The sequence below is a fragment of the Ceratotherium simum genome, chromosome 31 (assembly GCF_057802395.1).
Source record: "Ceratotherium simum simum isolate JZ-2026a chromosome 31, ASM5780239v1, whole genome shotgun sequence".
Taxonomy (NCBI): Eukaryota; Metazoa; Chordata; class Mammalia; order Perissodactyla; family Rhinocerotidae; genus Ceratotherium; species Ceratotherium simum.
In genome coordinates this window covers 34,969,925-34,992,978 of record NC_141930.1, presented here as the reverse complement: position 1 = coordinate 34,992,978, position 23,054 = coordinate 34,969,925, and positions in this window count along the sequence as shown.

Here is a 23,054-nt window from a genome sequence, read left to right as displayed (position 1 = left end):
TCTGAACCTATACTCTCTACCTTCTTCCCCTTATAATTCTCATCCAAGATGGCCAACCATTCAACTTTGCCTCTGGACTCTACTCATTCTCAGCTTCTCAAAGTCTTTACTCCTACGGGTATACTTTCTCATTTCCATCAATTTCTCCTATTAAGAGCAACTGCTTCAGCACACACAATAAAACAAAAGCAGATAACCAACAAATTTTTTCCTTTCAATTAACATTCCCTTCCAATTACGGTGCAGTTCCAGTTCTCTAGTTTTCTTTCTGCCAAGTGAGAAGTTTTGAAGTAGCAGTCATTGTCTCCATTCATTTATTCAGTGCTCTGAGCCGGCATTATTCAGGCATCCTGTATCCCAAGGACACAGGATGAAAGACAACAGGAAAATATTATAAAACAAAACAACTCTGCCCTTAAGCTGGTTATGGTCTAGGGGCTTATTTGTCCCTCCCAACTCATTCTTTCCTATACCAGGTATTGAACTCCTTTTCTCCCACTGAAATAGTCCTTGTCAGGGTTACCAGTGACCTCAATGGAACAAAATCCGAAGGTCACTTCTCTATCTGTCTAATTACTTTCTGTTGTCACTTGACTCAGCGGTAATTATCACAGTTGACCCACATCTCCCTGAAATGATCCATAGAGAGCCAATAGAAAAATCCACCTTAAACACATTACAGTAAACTTTAAATATATCAAAGACAAACAGAAAATTCTAAAACTTTTTAGAAAGAAGGAACAGTTTACATACAAAGAATAACAATTAGATTGGCATATTTTTCATCATCTTCACTTGAGCCAAGATACTTAAAGATAAACTAACATATCATCAGGAAATAATAGTAAATTTGTTTTTTTTCCTGAAAATTGTTATCTTTTATTTCTATCTCTTGTAATAATAGTGAATAATACCTCCTAAAATATTAAATATAACAACAATGACAAACATCCTTAATTTTAAGTATGAGGAAAATGGAAATGAGAAAAATTTAGAAATGCATAGAATGCCGTAAAGACAATGGCAAAGGTAGACTAGAACTAAATTCTCCAAAATCTCAGATTAGTTTTGTTTTGTTTTATTCGTTTTCACACCATGCTATGATGCTTCACACTGGCATTACTCATCTAAATATTCAGACTTATGTGGTTGTTGTAATATTCTACCCTTCAAGCAGAGTTAGACTTGGAAGAGGAGAGAAGGCAATGAGAAAGCACAGTGCAGTATCTCCATTGTTCATCCCTCATAGCCCTTGGTGGGCTATACAACAGGCATAAATCAAGGTTGCCAAAATTATTTGTCTAGAAAGAATAACTTTTCACTGTCCTCGGTCTTGATCCAGATCTGCCTGTATTAACTGTTACTATAGTATATTATACATACATTATATTAACAGTGACCACTCATTAATTATCTACTGTTTGCCAGGTTAGAGCTTTATAAGAATTAGTTTATTTAATCTTCACAACATATTCCATAAATAACTAAAGTTAGAAAAGTTACAAAACTTGCCCAAAGTTACATAACCAGTAAGGATTCCTAGGCAGTTTGACTAAAAACCTCATTCTTAAGCCCTAGGCTGCAGCCTTCTGCTTTGCTAGAGTGCAGGACTAAAGCCTGCCTAACTTTAAAGGGAAATTTTATGTAGTTTGATGAAGTTTAATAGAATATTAAAATATTAGACAATCTAAGAATTTCATAAGACATCATAGGAAATTAATACACATACTTTCAATTAAAGTTTGTATTAAAAATTCCATATATTATATCTAAAAATTTAAGCATATTTGCTAAGTTGTGCTTAACTCATTTGATAAATAAATTTATGGCATATGATTTTAGAAGGACAGTGTTAGGGTGATTGATGTCTACTCACATTGTTATTATTGTAATGGAAAATGTTAATCACCTAGTTCCTGGATACATTAAGAGAACAAGTACTTTTAGAAAAATACGAATTTTAAGATAGTCACTTCTCCAAAAAATTCTGTTTCTTTCAAGCTTAATTAATAGTTCAGCCCTCCACATTTCTATAACATACGACAAAGTCCAGCATCTCCACCTTGAGATGGTTTGTAAACTGAGATGACAAACAGCAGTTGACAAGAGTCCTAGAAAGTCTGATTAGCCCACTAGCTTGCCCTGCTTTTGAGTTTCCATGTGTAGCTGTTGAAAATGAGCCCATACAATATGGTATGTCTTAAATGTCCACTCTTGGGGTTGTATTCTTGCTCACTTACTTATTCATAGGTGGTAGTAGTGCCTCATGATTCTTCTTTTTTACACTTAAACATTCAACCATTGTTCCCATATTGCTTTCACAGTGTAACTACTCTGCCAGGATGAATAGATCTGTGGTTACTAAATCCAGACAGATACTATCGTGGAAATGAATTTACCCTACACGTTTTAGTTTTAAGCGTGACACCTCTTCACATCATGATGAATTCCAACTTAAGATCCTTGTCTGCCAGGAAAACTCAGACTCAGTACTGATAATATTGAACCGTAAAATGGAAAGGGTCAGGGTCCCAGCCTCTTTCCTACCCAAAGGTTCCTAGGACTATCTTCAAGTGTGCTATTTCCACAATCCCTACTCTGCCTACGGGCTTTTAGGAAAAGCAGCTATGATCAGGTGTTAAGACCTGTGACATCCCGTAACAATGAATGCCACTCAAATTTGTAAAATTAAAGGTGAACACACAAATGTAACTCTTCTTAGAAATAAAGAAATTAAGAAAGAAAGAGAAAAACAAAGAGAGATAGAGAAGAAGTATGAGGAGGAGGAGAAGGAATGAAGGAAAGAGGGAAGGAAGGAGAAAGGGAGATTTCTAAGGTGATTTTCTCTATTTATTCAGAGAAATAGAGGACTCCTTTTGTAAAATCTCTACCAATCTTTTCAAGCACCATAGTAACTTTATAACTTTCATGCTCATGCTTATAAAGTGCTTTTTCTTGTTCTCCTTGTTTTATTCTTATACCCTGTATTACGTATTCACTTAATTACATATAAGTAGTTTGTTTTCACAGTCAATTCAAAATCTCCCATAAAAAGAATATAACTCAAACTGAAAAGTTCATAGAAGGCCTCTCTTGGCACAAATAAAAAAGGACCCATCCATGCATTGGATGGGAGAGAGCATCATCCATAAAGGTCTTTGCTCCAAGGATCTTGAGAAAGAGAAATTCAACTGGAGGAATTCCTACTCCAAAGACAACAGCTGCCCAGAGAAGAGAAATGGTGTTGATGACAACATTGCTGGGAAGATTTAGCAATTCCACAATTGAGTATGTCTTATCTGAAATAGGTGAGAAATGGAACCAAATAAACGTATAAATATGTTTAGATAGTTTTGACAGATTTTTCACTTATAAACTCTCAATGGTGGCATTGACTCATTTTTTTCAGCATCACAATCCAGCACTACTTTTCAATATTGTTTATGACTGTTTCCAATCAATTGGTTATACCAGATTCCTCTCCATTTCCTAGTTTTCGTCCATAACAGTTCTTATACACAGTAAGGTGTTACTTAAGCATCTATTCATATTTTATGGCTCTTCCTGCAAGTACTAGAGTTCTTTCTGTAATTCAGTAAAATAAAGCGGTTTTTTGGCTGTTTTTTTGTAAAAAGATTAAATATGAAAATCCATGGTGACCTCTAATATTGATGTATGGATGGTTTTTGATGAAAGAGAATTACAGCATCATGACTTAGGTGTCTGAGACCAGATAGAAAGGCAAATCCAACCTAGCACTTAATTATTACTCTTAGGATCTCAGCAAATAATTATTACTCTTAGGATCTCAGCAAATAATAAGTTAAGCTGAAATCTTCATTTGAGAGGCGGATGGGAAATCTGAATTGGAAGGATTAACAATTAGTGCAAAATCATGCAGGAAATTAGTGGTACAGCTGAAATTCAAACCAGGGTTTGAATAAAACCTTTCTGAATTTCTTAATAAGTTATATAAGATACACAAGTAAAGAATATATAGCTGTTGATAGATGATAGAAAACAGATGATAGATAGACAGATAGATAGGTAGATAGATAGATAGATACTATGACAAATTCAGCTGTGGTTGTTCTCATTAGTAATCTGCAGTATAATGGATTTCAGGTAAAATATTTGCCCATGATTTTTTTCTAAAGAGAACTAAATTGCTACTAAACAGTGATGTGCATGAGTGCCTCAAGCCCAGTGTCTGCAATTATTTTTTTCTTTTTCTGTTTTAACCATATATTCCTCACTCTATCAAAACTGAAAAATCAACTCCAAGTAATTGAGGATTTCTTTTGTGGCATGTTAAATCCACAAAGACAGTATTTCATAGATTGTCACTGTTGCACAACGGCTCTTCCTTCTAATTGTCATGACTGTTATTTGTAATTTTCTTATAGCATTGGCAAAGACATTCGGAACATAGTAAATTGTCATTTTGATGATGGGTATACATTTCCTGTGGCTCATGTTAGGGCGTGCTTCCAAAATTTGTTCCTCAGCTACAGTTCTTGATTTAGGATTTTGGTATATAATTGTTAAAATATTAGCACCTTCTCTCTCTTTTCTTAATTTGCTAAGAATTTTTATTGTATTTATTGAATTTTATCAAATACTTTCTCAGTATCTACTTGATATTTTCTCCTTTAATGTATTAGAGTGGTGAATATAACGATTCTTTTTTTCTGTTCTTCTTCTTTTCTTTTTTTTTGTGAGGAAGATCAGCCCTGAGCTAACATCCACGCTAATCCTCCTCTTTTTGCTGAGGAAGACCGGCTCTGAGCTAACATCTATTGCCAATCCTCCTCCTTTTTTTCCCCCAAAGCCCCAGTAGATAGTTGTATGTCCTAGTTGCACATCCTTCTAGTTGCTGTATGTGGGACGCAGCCTCAGCATGGCCGGAGAAGCGGTGCATCGGTGCGCTCCCGGGATCCGAACCCCAGGCTGCCAGTAGCGGAGCGCATGCACTTAACTGCTGAGCCACGGAGCCGGCCCTTTTCTGTTCTTGAATAATGTTTTTATTGAAATCATGCCTGTTTGATCATAAGGCATTACTGTTTTAAGTATATATCTGGACTTAGCTAGTATTTAGGCATTTTCTATTTACAAAATAGTCTATACTGTTATTTTCTTGTATATCTTTATATCCTTATATGGATTTACAATCAAGAATACAGTAGCCTTAAAGGAAATCAGGAACAAAATGAAAAGACAACCTACCAACTGGGAGAAAATATTCACAAATTATATGTCCACAAGGGGTCAATGTCCAAAATATATAAACAACTCATACAACTCAACAACAAAAAGACAAACAACCCAATCAAAAAATGGGCAGAGGATATGAACAAAGATTTTTCCAAAGAAGATATACAGATGGCCAACAGACACATGAAAAGATGTTCAACATCACTAATCATTAGGGAAATGCAAATCAAAACAACAATGAGATATCACTTTACACCTGTTAGAATGGCTATAATCACCAAGACAAAAACAACAAGTGTTGGCAGGATGTGGAGGAAGGGAATCCTCATACACTGCTGGAGTGCAAACTGGTAGAGCCACTATGGAAAACAGTATGGGGATTTCTCAAAAAATTAAAAATAGAAATACCATACGATTGAGCTATCCCACTACTGGGTATTTATACAAAGAACTTGAAATCAACAATTCAAAGAGACTTATGCACCTCTATGTTCATTGCAGCATTATTCAGAACAGACAAGATGTGGAAGCAACCCAAGTGCCCATTGACTGAAGAATGAATAAAGAAGATGTAGTATATATATAAATGGAATACTACTCATCCAAAAAAAAAACAAAGACAAAGTCATCCTATTTGCAACAACATAGTCGGACCTTAAGGGTATTATGTTAAGCGAAATAAGCCAGACAGAGAAAGACAAACACTGCCTGATTTCACACATATGTTGAAGATAAACAATCATATGGATGAAAAGAACAGATTAGTGGTTACTGGAGGGGATGGGGATAGGAGGGTGGGCACACAGGGTGAAGGGGAGCATTTATATGGTGACTGACAAATAATAATGTAAACTGAAATTTCACAATGTTGTAAACTATTATGACCCCAATAAAATTTAAAAAAAAAGAATACAGTAGCCTCTTAAAATAATTTGAGCAATTTCTCTTATTTTTATTTCTATTATCTGCCACAAAACTCACAAAGGATAGGAAATAATTATTTTTTGAAAGTTTAATAAAACTAATTTATGTGAGTTTTTTGGAAGGGAACATCTTTGAGTTGTATTATTTCATTTTTAATAGCTTAGTTTTCAACCTACTTAAGTTTTCTTCCCACATCAGTTTTGGTGTTTTATAATTTTGTTTTTGTTTTATAATTTTCCAATTTATCTAATTTTCAATTTTTATATATGACTGTATTTTTAACAAATTTAAACCTCTCTACTTGATTTATTTCCATCTTTTCTCTTATTTACTGATCAATCTTGTCAGATATTTATCCATATTACAAGACTTTTCAGATAATTTAGCTTTGGTTCTGCTCATCTCACCTACTTTTTCTTGTTTTCCAATTCATTGATTTTGGTCATTTTTACTTTCCTTCATTTCTTGTTTGTTTATTGCTTCTTTTTCTCTCTTTCTTTTTTTTAAGCCCCTACAGTTGGTTAGCTCTGGCATTTTTAAGTTTCTTGATAATTTTATTCAAAATTATTTTGTTCTAGGTTACACTTTAACTTGTAGCATTTTCATTATTATTCTGTGGTTACATTTCAAATTTTCTTTCTGATCTTGGTAACTCACTGGTTGTTTAATGAAATGTTATTTAGGTTCAAACGTCTTGAATTAGTTCAGCCATATTTTGTTATTAATTTTTAATTTTATTGCTTTTTTCTTTTTTTACCTTTTGACCATCCATTTGCCCCACCTCCCACTCTCCACCTCTGACAATTACAAGTCTATTTTCTGTTTCTGTGAGTTCAGTTTTTCAGTTTCCACATATAAGTGAGATCATACAATATTTGTCTTTCTCTTTCTGACTTTTTTCACTGAGTATAATGCCTTCAAGGTCCATCCATGTTGTCTCAAATGGCTAGATTTCTTTCTTTTTTATGGCTGAATAATATTCCATTGTGTGTATATATACCACATTTTCTTTATTCATCCATTGATGGACACTTAGGTTATTTCCATATCTTGGCTGTTGTAAATAATGCTGCAATAAGCAAAAACATGCAGATTCTCTTTTAAATAGTGATTTCATTTCCCATACCCAGAAGCGGAATTACTAGATATAAGGTAGTTCAACTTTTAATTTTTTTAGGAAACTCTCTACTGTTTTCCATACTGACTGAACCAATTTACATTCCCACCAAAAATGCATGAGTTTCCTTTTCTCCACATCCTCACTAATACTTCTTATCTCTTATCTTTTTGATAATAGATATTCTAGGTGCAAGGTGATATCTCATTGTGATTTTGATTGTGTTTCCCTGATGATTAACAATGTCAAACACCTTTTCATGTACCTATTGGCCATCTCTATGTCTTCTTTGGAAAAATGTCTATTCGGTTCCTTTGCCCATTTTTAAATCAGATTATTTGCTTTTTTGCTATTGAATTATATGAGTTCTTTATGTATTTTGGATTTTAACCCCTTATCAGATATACAGTTTGCAATTGTTTTCTCCCATTCCATAGGTTGCCTTTTCATTTTGTTGGTGGTTTCCTTTGCTGTGCAGAGGTTTTTAGTTTGGTGTAGTCCCGCTTATTTATTTATGCTTTTTGTTGCTTTTACTTTTAGTGTTAAATCCAAAATACCACTGCCAACACCAATGTCAAGGAGCTTATCACCTATGCCTTCTTCTAGGTGTTTTACAGTGCTTAATCCATTTTGAGTTAATTTTTGTGTATGCTGTAAGGTAGTGGTCTAGTTTCATTCTTTAGCATGTGGCTGTTCATTTTTCCCAAGACCAGTTATTGAAGTGACTATCCTTTCTCCATCATATATTCTTGGCTCCTTTGTCATAAATTCCTTGAGCATATATGCATGAATTTATTTCTGGGCTCTGTATTATATTCCATTGATCTATGAGTCTGTTTTACATCAATACCATACTGTTTTGATTACTATGGCTTTGGCTTTGTAATATAGTTTGAAATCAGGAGGTGTGATGTCTCTAGCTTTGTTCTTCTTTCAAGATTGCTTTGACAATTTGGGGTATTTTGTGGTTCCACACAAATTTTACAATTGTTTGTTCTATTTCTGTGAAAAATGCCATTGGAAATTTGATAGATATTGCATTGAATCTGTAGATTGCTTCAGGAATTATGGACATTTTAACAATATTAATTCTTCCAATCCATGAGCACAGAATATCTTTCCATTTTGGGGGGTCTTATTGCTTTTTGGTTTGAGAATATATACTGTATGACACTGAGAATTGCACCCTTGTTTAGCTCTAAGAAACCATATTCTATGTGAATTAACCCATTGGAATGTGTGTAGCGTTATGGCCCTGAACACCCATTCTTTGGAATTTGTTAAAGGTTCCTATTTTCTATAACAGACATGGAGATATTTTTGTAAATATTCCATTTCTACTCAAAAAGAATGTGTTTTTCCAAAATCTAATAGCTTGAACATAATATTTGTATTATTTGTAACTCCAATAGCTCTGATTGCTGTTTGCCCAACTGATCTCTTTCTTGTAGGGATGTGTTAACATCACCATGAATTTTTATTTATTTATTTCTTCCTATATTTCTTTTAGTTGGTGCTTGGTATATTTTGAGGCTATATTTTTAGATGGATATATGTTTAAGGTAGGCCAACTATGATTTAATACACATACACACACACACATCTCTATCTTGTTTCTAGTGGCAAGAATCACTATAAAAATCATTTCATTATTTTGAAGATTTAGATTGTATAGGGCAGTGTGAAGAACCTGGCACCACACATGCAAAAACTGCTTTTTATATGTGCCATATTGAAGAACTCAGTCTTTCTTAACGACAAATATTTAAAAACCAGTCTCCATTTGTGCAACTATAGCCATAAGTAGGGTTTTATATTTTCAGTAGTTCTTGGCTGCTAAAATTTTCACTTCTAGATATTTAAAAATGTGAGATGCATGATGTTCTAACAAGTTTTTGATTTAATAAAAGATTTATCAAATGTTTTTCTACCAACATAAATAAATAAACCAATAAAACTCTTACGTTTTTACAAATGTCTTATTTCCAGGAAGAGGAAATAAAACGAGTATTGTGAAATTAGATTCAATAAACTTTGTTCTACAATAAAGTATTATTATTGAGGCTTTTGTGAGACTTCTGGGCATTTGTCAAACCTAGTTCCCTAACTATCATCAGCACACCCTATTGAAAGCCAAAGCTGAGTTTATTATTTACTGCATTAAGGGAGAATTTCACTCCATGAAATATTGTCAGAGCTTTAGAGGGGGAAGGAACGGTCAGAAGTTTTGAGAATTGAAAGTTTGATTTAAAGGATGCCTCTCAATGTTGTGCTTGATTAGGATTGGGTAGGGATCGTGATTCAACAGTCCAGGGCTGGTGGAAATAGCAAGGCAAAGACTTTGAGATGAGGAACTGAAACAGTCTTTTGAACCAAATTTTCTATTGACGCTTCCCATTGAAGAGTTTATGGGTCATTCTTGAAGTTCCTAGAATGAACAATCAAACCATTTGCTTGAGCTACACAGTGTCTGAAAAGAAGTGCTGAAAAGAATTGAAAACTTCTAATAGCAAAGTCATATTAGTGTAGACAGTAAAATATGGTTTTGATACTCAGTGTCTAGGCTGAGGATCAGAGTAGATGGTTTAGGTCCCCAAATTTATTCCCTTATTATTCCTTTATGTTCATTACTTCAGAGTATATTAAACCCACTAGTTTTTAAATTTGGTTATTTCATTATACAAAAGACCTTCATTCTCTCAGTAACTTACCCTTTTCACTTATACTTACAGAACTAGTAACTTCTATGTATCATGTCATTAGTGCCACACAAGGAAGAAACCCCTAGAACGGGACACGTATCGGGGCATATTGCAGATACAGATTGCCTAATACAGACCTGGAGGCCCTCCACACGTTTGTTCCTGATATTTCTGATCACATTCAGTTTCCTGTGGCACCTTATTCTCTGAACTCCTAGCCAATGTCACAAGAGTCACCAGATGACTCCTTTACTCTCACTTTAATTTTCCACACTTATTCATTGATTTGCTTTGTGGGTCTGTAGGGTTTCATTCACCAACCATTTGTTCTCTTTCCATTGTAATCCATATATATCCACTATATTCATATAAAATCCATTATAATTGTATTTTTTCTGTCTTTGATCCTAATTTTCCGGATCCTGAGGCTTATCTCACACTTTGAACAACACTCAAGTACTTATTCAAGAAAGACAGTACCAGCTAAATCTAATAAATTCTGGGGGGGGGGATTTTTTAATGTTTTTACTGGTTTTGTGTTTTTAGAGTGCTGTTTAAATGAAATATTTGGTTTAATAAATTCTTCAACTTTTCAACTAGTCATACTATTTTGTCAAGCAGTATCAGATATAAGTTTACTTGTCCAGTCTTCTTAGAGTTCACATTTTCTACTTAACAACAATTCAAAAACACGTTGTTGTGTTTTTTTAATCTCTCATTTTGAATTGTTGAGAAATTTATTTAGAAGTCTTATTTTTATAGAGAAGTTAAGGAAAGCAGTTTCTTCCACTCTGCATCAAGGAACTCTTTATAAAGGGCTCAGGAACCACACACAGCTAAGCTCATGTGCTCCCCAGAGCAACCCTGTGGAGAAGGCCAAGAGGGTGTGATGACCCTCTTCTTATGACAGTCTTACATAAAACTAAACCTCTGCACCTGAGAGATTAAGTGATTTTCCCAAATTTTCACAACAAATACTTCCCAAAGCCAGGACTGTATATTAAGTAGTTGTTTAAAAAAATTAAACACTGTACAGAATCGGGATCATATACTCTTCTTACTGGAAAACTGCTCTCCGAATTTCAAGAATTCCTCTTCAAAGGCAAAAAAATTAAAATGAGCAATATAGTCTATTTTATAGGATTTATATTATTCTGATTTGAGAAGCTTAGACAATGTTTAGAGAAGAAGAACGTTTTCCTCTCAATTTTATACAGTTTTGATTTTTCCAAATATATTCAAATGTCCACCAATAACTTCCTCTTGTTAGATTAACGGTTCCATTAAAATCCTAAATTTTTAGCAAATGCCTTCAATTTTGCAAAATTGTAATGAATAAAACAATTAAACTCTTCAATTCACTGCCAAGCCAGAATGTCACATGTTTTTATTCTACCATTGTTTACTGTGGCTCATATATTTCGGTGTCTTCACCTCTAGTTACTATTCTTTATTCAGAACACATCACCCAATTTGTTTCCTGAGATCATCAGCATGGCATTTTCCCTGGAATGTGCTGGGTTACATTAAAAAACAATGATAGCAACTATATGATAAATATTTGATATTCCAGTATCACGTATTCATAGCATTTATCTAAAAAGCTATCATAAAAATAAATTTATGCCTTCAAAAGTATATCACTTACAGTTTAAAAGGAGTACCCATTTATTCCACTGTGTATGCATTATTCATAATAGTTGCATGTAACCACTCTGATAATTATGACTAGAAGTTAAGTGCAAACATAAACAATTCTAGATGCTTAAAAATATTTCTACAGAAGTTAAACCACTTAAGTATTTTTTCTTTGAAAACTTGTAAATATATCTTTAGAGTATGATTGATTATCTGTTGTTAAAAAGTGTAGATTATTAGAGAGAAATGGTATATACTGTCAACAACAAAATTTAGGGGTGGCAATAAGACTGCTAGCTGTGAAAGTGAAGATATGTGTCTCCTCAGAGGCATAACACTGGTATGACATGATTTCCACAAAGGACAGTTCTGATAACAGCCTTCCACAGTGTTTGAGGATGAGGAGGTAATTACCATGCAGTGAACTGTCCCACCACTACTGTGCTGTCCTCCTCCAGGCTAATGCTGCTGGTCCTCAGACACAGGAAATCACCTGTGCAGGAAATGAGGATGGCACCCAGGAACAAACCTAGCATGTTTTTGACACTTTGGGGCCTGGTGGAAAGTAGAACTTGTGGTTCAAAGGGGAAGAAAGGAACCTAAATCGTTTTCAGTTCACCAGATATAATCATGCCTTTCTTTCCACTGATCTGGCCCATTGGTTGTGCTGTGGAGAGGCAGAGAGGGAGGGAGAAGCAAAGAGGCTGGAGGTGAGAGGCAGAGAAAGTGCAGGGCCCCTAGGGTGTTCTAAGAGAGCTTGCATCTATTTGGAAGCAAAGAATGGAATTAAAGCCTTATTGCTCCTTGTTCCCCCACCTAATTGAATGAATATGCTACCCTAAGCATCTGCTCGATTTCCAAGTTTGACTCAGCCACCCGAGGAAGTGGACTCAAAGAGGCTTTAAATCAAGTTTGTTGCCTCAACCCTTAATTTTACACTCTAATCACAGTGTCTTTTTACCTTAAAAGGTAAATATCTTATTGATTTTCTTGAGCAACTTTACACCTTAGTTTACTTCACCTGTATCTACAGATGAGCTCTGAACGTCAAGTGATTATAAATCAGGCCACGTGTGACTGGATGGAATAATAATCTGATGTTCGATCGTGTTCCATATGAAATAAATTAAAATGATCTATAGGTGATCTATTTTCCCGTGAGTTCCTGTAAAATGTTCATTAACAAAGTTCCAGATATGAACTATGTCACTGTCAATAAAATACATAAGTTTAGAGAGTACAAATTCTGTTCTAACCGGTCACTGAGAATGTCTTTGGGGTATTGAGCCTGAGATCACAGGGCGATGTCTAGTATACCGACGGGACATGCTGCTCTTTAAATATCACAAAATAAACTTTATCTAGCAGTCAAAGTCACTCTCCACAAGGTGACTGGAGTGTCCCCTGATACTACGCTCCCCTTGGCTCACTTCCCTCAGGCTGCGATGGCTGCTTTTTCCTTGAAAGTCAAACAAGTTTGTACATTTGCACCTACTCTTCTTTCTTCTGGGAAAACATTTCTCTTTACCCGTCATATGTGTATCTTCTTTTTTAATTCAGCTATCATTTTAACTAGTATCTCAGAGGTGTCTGGACGAGCTAGCCAAAGATGCTCAGACTGCACCCCATTTAAAGTTACTTGAGATTACTTACTACTAACCGCATTGCTTACTTGGCTCTGTCTCCCTCTCCCGTAAGAATATAAGCACCATCGTTGCAGAAGCATATTTGTCTTATATTTCTGGCAAAACTGTCACTTTATCTAACTGAGATGCTGGACCTTTGTCACTGAGAGATACTTCCAGAATTATTTCTTTCAATTTGGAATCTAGTACAGTACATGGCCCTGCTCTTCACATTGTCTTTATTCTTTTCCATCTCTTTATGGAAGCTGCTCAATTCTTGCATCTTTTTTGCAATATGTTTTTAAAAATGCCCAATGGTGGGTCCAGACCAGTGGCGTAGTGGTTAAGTTCACATGCTCTGCTTCAGTGGCCTGGGGTTCCTGGGTTCAGATGCCACGCACCACTTATCAAGCCATGTGTGGCGGTGTCCCGTATAAAGTAGAGGAAGATGGGCGCGAATGTTAGCCCAGGGCCAATCTTCCTCAGGAAAAAGAGGAGGATTGGCATCAGATGTTAGCTCAGGGCTAATCTTCTTCACAAGAAAAAAAAAATGGCCAGTGGTTGCCACACATGCTGAGACTCTCACTCTTTCTAACCACTTTTCCAGATCATAGTAGAAATACGGCCTCAGTAGGTGTGTGTTGTTACTTCTAGTTATTTCAGGCAACAGATTATTCACTGTTTCTCTACACTCTACTATGGATCTGCTGCTTTCCAATCTGTTAGCCACTCTTTTCGTATCAACTGAACAATCCTCAGCCAGTGCTACATATTTTAGATTTTTGTTATAGCAACATGCCTTTCCTGATATAAATTCCTGTACTACCTAAGGCAGACCAACTATCATATCCAACAAACATCAGCATTTCAGCAGTTTAAGGGACTAAATATTTATTTCTTGCTCACATGACAGAGCAATACAAATCTATTGGACTGGATGACGAACTGGAGGTCTAACCAGCCACATGGAGTGTGTCCATGTTTCCCTGGAGGGTTATCCTGGGTTCCATTCAGGGTTATCCTGGACATGGATATCCAGAAGTCAGATGGAGAAAGAGTGAGAAGGTCACACGTGGTGACTTTGCAGGAAGGCCCAAGAGTGTCACCATTGCAGTCAGTCCACAGCCACTGCTGAGTGGTGGGGAAGGAAGGGCCCGAAGCCTTTCTGTGCTTCTGACTTCTGACTTTTTCCTGATAGAAAAAAATATGTGCATTATGAATTTATTTTTGTGGTGTTTACTTATTAAATGTTACATTGTGTTTTAGTGCTTTGGTGCCCTTGGCTTACCACAGAATGTAATTTATGACATAGTGTACTTTGATCTATGCAAAATTTTACATATTTGCTTAATAAACATCTGAGAATAGATCTGTTTATGTTCTTCCTTTCTTTACCTGTTATCTTAGTTACTTTCTAAGGGCTCTGATCCCAATGATATCTTGGAATTACAGTGATGATGTAGGGTTTCTAAAGCAACGTGGCTATGGGATTGTCGCTGGAGCTGCGCTTGTGCTCTTGGTGAGCTGGTCCTCGTGGAGCATAGGACTTATTTTGGAAGTAACAAAACTTTGAAAAGTAAACTTGGTGAATTTCAGTATTAAATTTTTGTATTTACATTATTGCTTTGATATCTTTTAACATATTTGAGTTAACTTTTCAATAGTTTGGCTTGAGGAATTTCAAGGTTATTGCACCACTGACATAATGGCTATTTTTATGTGTCATAGGGCCTCTTTATAAATGAAGCTGAATCACCAATTTTTTCAGAAAAATGTCAATATTCTAAAAATATGCCTTTGCTATATTTTAGGCTGTTTAATTAATTATACAAAACAAACAAACAGGAAAGTATTTGCTTCATTCATTAGCTTTTCAGGGTGACTAGACAGACCTGGAACAAAGTAATATGATTTTATTTGATGCACTCATATGTTGAAAAATATACCTGCAGAATAGAAAATTGAAATCAAGTTAGCAAAAGAAAGTATTAAAGGATCCTGAATAGAAGGAAGAAAAGAATAAACAATAATGCTACTTATAATTTTTTAAAGTGAATAATGACATGGGAAAAGGGAAATGTGCATATAGGTCCGTGTCAAATCTAGAAAAGAATGTTAAATAAAATCTTGAGAACAAATTGTCTATTGACGTCCTTTCATTATTATCTTTGATGAAATGTCTGGGGATTTTATTTGTAATGTCATATATGCTACATTTTACAGTTCTTAGAATATTTTTCCTCTTTTTGTTGTTAGTGCTGTCGACTCATTTCTGACTCCCAGCATCCTTGTGGCCAGCAGAGCAGAATCCTGTTGGGTCTTTCTGCTCAATCCTCTGACCTTCTGGCCTATATCAGAAAATGCTCTGCTACTGTTCACAGGGTTGTCATGGCCAGTTGTTTCAGAAGTGGGTGGCCAGGTCCTTCTTCCTAGTCTGTCTTAGTCTGGAAGCTCTGCTGAAACCTGTCCACCATGAATGACCCTTCTGGTACTTGAAATCCCAGTGGCAGAGTTTCAGAATTACAACAACATGCAGCCTCCACAGTATGACTGCTGACAGACAGGTGGAGCGGTTCCCTGACAGGAAACGAACCAGGGCTGTGGCAGTGAGAGTGTTGAATCTTAACCAGTAGATAACTAGGGCTGGCTATTTTCCTCTTTAGTGCCCGGTTATTGAGACAGTAAAATGGGCTTGCACATTTTGTAGGTGGTTCCAAGAGACTTGGGCCAAAGATCATAAAGAAGCAAGACAAAGTGAAGATTTTCATAGGCAGTATTGTAATTCAAATACATGATGTTGCATGGCAATATGTACTGTGATAAATAGAAGTTACTGGAAAAATAGAAAACTGAAGTGAAAAAAGGAAAGAAATCGACTACTAAGATCTAACGTGAGAACACATTTAAACAATTGCAGAGTTGAGTTCCAGACATCAGTGTGAGTTATTGACCTTGGTTGTTGATAAAATCCAGGGATTCTTGGCAAAGAAGACAGCCAGAAGAGCAGGCTGCTTGTGGTGAAAAGTGACAATGTAATTTTCAAAAAGAGAAGCAATGATTACAAATGAGTGAAACAAGCTCACCAGTGGAAACGTGTGAGCAATGCTGATGCAGAATATGATGGGTTGGTCATCATGTACATATGAGTTTCTAATATTTGAGTATGTTAAGCAATCTAAATTACACAAATTCTCTATTGTACTATTCGGTAGTAATTACTAGGGTATAAAAGGCCAAACAAGATGTTCTTATGAATAAGAAGCTACAATATTCATGTAACTGGTATATTAATATATCACAATTTATTGGGTTATAAACATGAACATTAACCTTTTTTTCAATAACTGCATCACCAAAATGTTATAATAAATCTAACCTTTCTCCTGTTGAGTAGTAGCTCACTTAAAAGTGCATTGCTAGAATCCATGAACTTTTAATCAATTTTGATTATTAAAAATTACTGTCATTACTTAATATCCTACCCTATTTCAACATTTTTAACATGCTTCAAACCTTGTCTTTTTCTCTTCACCTTCTCTTTTTTAAGCAAATATTTTAGACATTAAACCTAGAAGGGGCAGCTTGAACTTATAGAAGAATGTATCTGTTATCTTTACATGTGATATGGTCTTGTCATTGAAAGGGGATGAGTTTAAAGACACATCCAAAGAAGAAATTTTTCTTTTAGGGAATTATCATTTTTATAAATATTCCTTTATTTTGAGCATAGATGATGAAACTAATGGAGAGACAATATATATACTTATATTTTTAATACCAAAGCCATATATTTAAAAGCATCATATTTCTAAATATATACAGTAAAATATCTTTTTGTTTAATTGAAGAATAGAAAAATAAAGTTCAACAAACCAAACAATGTCAGTAAATTATGCCTATATTACCTTAGCTATTTTTATTCTACTGTTTCTTATTAAAAACTACAGAACACTGCATATACATGTATGTATTGGCATAATGTATATATATATTAGCTTGTTCTTTAATATACATTTAGTGGTTGCTCATATCAATGTACCACATTTTATTTATCCATTTGCCTGCTAGTCAACTGTTTACTAGCCAATTGCTCACTTTTTTGTTCTTTTTCTTATTGCTGCAATGAATAGCCTCATACACGCTCCTCACATTCATGTGTCCTTAGTGCTTCTCTAGGGTAGATATTAGAATTATAAATGGGGAGTTATTGAGTATGTCCAGTTTCACTTTTTCTACCTTCTTTTAAATTATCCTTCAAAGTGATATACCAATTTACATTATAGGCAAAATGTACGCATTTCTTCTATTTACTCCATCACCAATACTTAATATTGTTAAAGGGTTCATTTATGTCAACAATAGAGAGAAAATGTTAGCTCATTACAATTTTTATGTCTGATATTATTGTGTATAATTAAATTGAGCAACTTTTTATTATTGTATCAGCCATTTGAGAGCTATTCTTTGTGAATTGTCTCTTCGTAACACTTTTCAATTTATTTTTGTTTGGTTGCTTCTAATTAACTTGAAATGTTCTAAGACAAATTTATAATTATTTTGAAGTGTTTTTGTTACCATTTTGTTTTATTCGTTTGTCTTTAATGCATGTTTGTTTGTGTTTGTGTACAATATATTTAGTATATTTAGTGTGTGTGTATATAGTATATTTAACCTTTTTCAACATAGTTTTATAATTAAAGAATTCAATTTTTCCCACATGACTTATTGAAGAACCTAATTTTATGTCTTCACATATATTCTAATTCCTACTGCAGCAGATAAGGTTGTTAAATCACTCACCATACCTGTCTTTGTTTCATTTTGAATTCAGATTATCTCAAAGTAGATGGAGATTTGACTGCATAATCCTAGTGGGATCAATGCTAAGAACAGATATAACTGCGAAATAATAATAATAATAACAAAGCAATAATAATAATTCTTTACAGTAATCATATTGTTAATGGTGGCATTGGCATTTTTATTCTCATTCTTTTATTTATGAATTTGGGGGAGTATTAGTAATTAGTATTACAAATTTAGCAATTATGTTATTCTTATTAGGAACCTTAATTTTCTACAAGGGAGGAAAGGAAGATGTCAATGTAAAGTGAGTGAAATTAGGTAAAAACTATCATCCTAAAGTTGAACTACAAGTATCATGAACTCATGATATGGTATATCTCAAAAATATATATGCAGAGTACTTTAACTGGGGCAAGAGGGAGAAGCTTGTGGTGTACCAACCCTCTTGCCAAGAATAACTAAAAAAATAGGATAGAAACACACACAAACATTTTCATAAATGTCTGAGATCTGCTGAAGCAACAAATGTTAAAGGGCCAAGAATCCAGGGAGTGACCAAGGCTGCGACTGCAAGATCACAGTCCTGCCCTGGTTTTCCCCAAGGATATTTGCTAATATTCATCACAATTACTCAGTCAACTATCCAGAATTACACCAATTTGCACCAGGAGACAATCACTGCTGGGGACAAGAAACTAACGAAGATTTTGGCCATCTCTCGAAGCTGGAAAGACAAAGAAGAAGACTTGAGACATTTGTTCTAAGACATTGGCCACATTCTCGATCTGTACAGGAGGAAGGACGAAGCTAAGCATGCATTTCTGAAAAGATGGGGATCTTGGGTTAGGGTTCAAGTCCTCCAAGGGGAGGGACTGGGGTGAGCAGCAAGAGAAGTAGAGCAGCCTGGACTGAAATCAGCTCAGATTTGGGAATATTTCTAAGGACTGACTTGTTTGGACCTGGAATGAAGAATTACATGCCTGCCAATCACGGTCTTAAACCAGACCCACACTCTGGCTCTAAAGCTCCCCAGTCTTGTGGGTAGCACTGTTTAAATCAGGCAGTGTTTCCACAACCTTCTGGTGGATGTTTTAGGAATTTGTCTTGCAATTACTTGGGCTTTCAGTGTTCCCAAGGGCCTATTTGAAAGTGTTCAGTCACTGGGTAAATGTCACAGCCAAATTAACGACAGAATCACTGAAGATTTCCACAGAGCTCCACCGTTTCTCAGTCTTGTTATAAGCCAAGAACAGAGCACACCAAATTCTGTTCTGAACAATATTCATACACTTCTTCTCTAGAAGAGAGTTTCCTCCCTCAGAAACACTCCTGCACTGAGTAAGTAGTTCACCAATGTAGTCAGAGCACAGACTCCAAGCTTCTGGCGCTGTGATCGTCCACATCTAGGAGTCCACGATCTGGCCCTGGCAACTGGGTTTTGTAGTCCTAGAACTTAGAAACACCGTGCAGTGAATGGCCAGCCCTCTTCAGGAGGAAAGTGTAGTTTGCTGTTGTTGTTTCCCGGTTAAAAATGTTGCTGTCTGTCTTTGCCAGCTCAGGCTGCTATAACAGAATACTACATACTGGATGGCTTATAAGCAACAGAAATTTATATGTTACAGTTCTGGAAGCTGGGGTGTTCAAGATCAAGGTGCTGGCAGATTTGCAGATTTGGCGTCTGGTGAGAAGCCACTTCCTGGTTCATAGTTGGCCGTCTTCTCTCTGTGTCCTCACAAGACAGAAAGAACAAGGCAGCTCTCTGGGGCCTTTGTTACAAAGACACTAATTCCATTCATGAAGGCTCCACCCTATGACCTAATCACTTCCCAAACACCCCACCTCCAAATACCATCACACTGAAGGTTAGGTTTCAAAATTGATTTTAGGGGGACAGAAACATTAAGTCTACAGCACCTTTTGAAAAAAGGGGCATAAAGATACACTCTGTTGATGACGTCTATTCTTTTCTTCTTCCCTCATCTGTTTACATGCAGATATTTGTAAAACATTTGGTCTAGTTAATTCAGGCTCAGGCTCATTACTACTGAAAACATCTAGGTGTCATTGCTATTGATTCTCTAATTAGATTACAACTTTGCTTCAGAATCATATATTCTTTCATTTAAAGAAAGTGTTTTTTTTTTTCAAAAAAGACTATTTTTCAAAGGAAAAAGAAAGAAGCTTTTTAAAAACAATCTGGAATGATTTTCTGACCTGAGTTGAGGATGTAACAGGTATTAGAGTGACTAAACCTGCAGCATTCACCAGTACAGAGATTTGTGTGTATCTTGATGTCATTGCACTCAGCAGCTCAGCTAGAGGAGTACAGAGGAGGCACAGAAACACTGAGGAGAGTTTTGGTAAGTATGAGACACAGAAGAATAGGATGCCAAAATGTGGACTATTTGTAAGCTACTAAATGTCATCCCAAGGGAAGATGAGTCTGGGAAGGCCCAATGAAGTGGAAATAAAACTGTGTCCTTAGTACCTCACAAGGACAGAGTCATAATATGTTTTTCTAATTATTTATGGCTGTAAACTCATATATTTTGCCTGAGACGCAACTTCAATCTTGCATTATGCTGGGCCACTTCACTTGGAAGATTTGGGGCTAGAAAACTCAATCTTTAAATTACTAACAAATCCAACATAATGTCAGATTGATTTAAGACTTAAGAAATGTATAACATCCATGTCCAGACGCTAAATGACTAAGGAGGTGGAATTCACACATCAAGAAATTGAAATGTATGCCCACTGAGATTTATTTTGAGGGGAAAATAGTGTTATATAGAAAAACCATGGGTTACCTTTTCATATACCTCATATAGGATTTTATCACATGAAAGAATTGATTAGAAGCTGTGTTAGTTGATCTGGAATTATTCTGGTTTTGGAAGTATTTTAAAGCAATGGAAATATTCAAAAGTAACTGAAGATAGCTGTCTTTCAAAGAATCTGAATTTCAGAGCTGAGAGAATAGTAAAATCTCAATTAATACCTGCATAACAATCAAAACCAAACTGGGATGCACTCCAGAGAGTGCTAGTAAGGACAGACATGTGCTTCTCACTCGGTGGGAACAGGCAGCAGCAAAGTGCTCTCACTAAAAATAACTAGAAAAGTCAGATAAAATGCAAAGAAAACAATAATTATGACCCAGTTATCAGAGATATTAAGAACAAACTTCAAAATAGCTGTGATTAACATGTTCCAGAAGATAGATTACAATGTGAAGAATGTAATAATTAAGGTCTCAAAGGATGGATTTCACAGAGAAATACACACAGCAGAGGAGAAAATTAATGAATTGGAAGATAAGTAACAAACATGTTTCCAATAAAATCTATTAGATTTCTACAGTTATTATCAACACAGTGAATGCAATTTAAGAAAAATTCACTGAGATTATATGTTTATATATTTTACTTGCTTCTAAAGGATTCATACTTATCCTTATATCTCTATCTTTCTAAATCATCCCACATTCTTTTTAGAAAATAATAGTCATGAATAATTCTAAAAAATAATTATTTGAATGTGTATCTATATGCAGAATATATATTTGCTATTTTAGGCAATAATTTCAGACCAAAAAAAAAAAATAAAAACCACGTAAGGTATAATATATCACCATACCCTGACCTACTACTTAAATTCAAGTTTGGCCACATGTTCATATAAAAAAAGCAAATATTTCAGGGTCAAGTGATATTTCTATTGGCCACTCCATTTAATAATTTAATGCATGTTTTTCTTTGAATTTACGCAGTCCAATCATTTACCTTTATGTCAATTTGAACTACTTAGCCACTCGAGCCCTATTTGAATAAGTTGCTTCATGTGTTTCTCAGAATTCTTGTTCTCTTTGTAGCCTGTTTTCATTTACCATCAGTTTCTGTTCAACTGATGAGTCAGATGTTTGTGTTTTATTTTTTAACCAAATTCTGCCCTCTGAGTTTTCACTCCTATCCCTCAGTCCGAGTCAGCTCAGGTTGTCTCCTAGAGAATTGTTGTTTAACCAACAAACATTTATTTCTCACAGTTTTGAAGGCTGGGAATCCAACAACAAGTACCAAAAAAGTAATTTTTTTTCTGAAGCCTCTTTGCTTGGATTCCATCATCTCTCTGCGGGCTCAGAGGACCTCTTCTTTGTGCTTGCTTAGAGAGAAACAGAGAGCGCACTGGCTTCTTCTCTTATAAGGACACTAATCCCATCCTGGAGGCTCTTCCTTCATGACCTTCTCTAAACCTGACAACTTCCCAATGGCTCTGCTTCCAAATACCACCACATTGGGGATCAGGGCTTCAAGATATGAATTTTCGGGGGACACAAACATTCAGTCCCTGTCACACTCTGAGGAATTTGTCTTATCCCTCTGAATTTTCTAGATTTTAAATAACTATCAACTCACTCAAACTGTTAATTGTTTCAGCCATTAGCAACAATAGATTAAAACTGAATCTTTCCAGACTTGTACAGCAAGAAAGAAAATGATCAAGTTAGTTTGGCCAGTTGAATGTGCCTAGTGAAGTTGGTATATTAGATGGATTGATTGAGATGTTCTTTTGTTGGGGGCACTATTTTAGTGTTTAATTTAGGTGAAATTAATTAATCAGGTTTCAAACATTGTGTGGGTCACTGAACTAGGTAATGTTTAACATCTCATGAGACTGTTAAATTCTTTGATTCTGGGATACACTGAGCACCTACAATGACCACAATGCTATGACTGGTACTAAAGGTCCCTGGGAGAATGATAAACAACAACTAAGACTAATATTAAATAGAATCATTGAAATGGATACATGCTAGTGAAGTATAGCTTAGTAAAAAAGTTCTAAGAAAACAAGAAATATTGTTTCCTCAATTTCAAGAGTCTAAGAATAAACGGGTTTTGTTTCAGGAGGGAAATTTCATAGTTTACTCAAATATTAGTAACATTTAATAAAGTTCTAATTTTATTTGATTGATTTGAAACACTACATTTGATTAAAAGATAGCTGGAAGCTAGAAGAGTAGTCTTA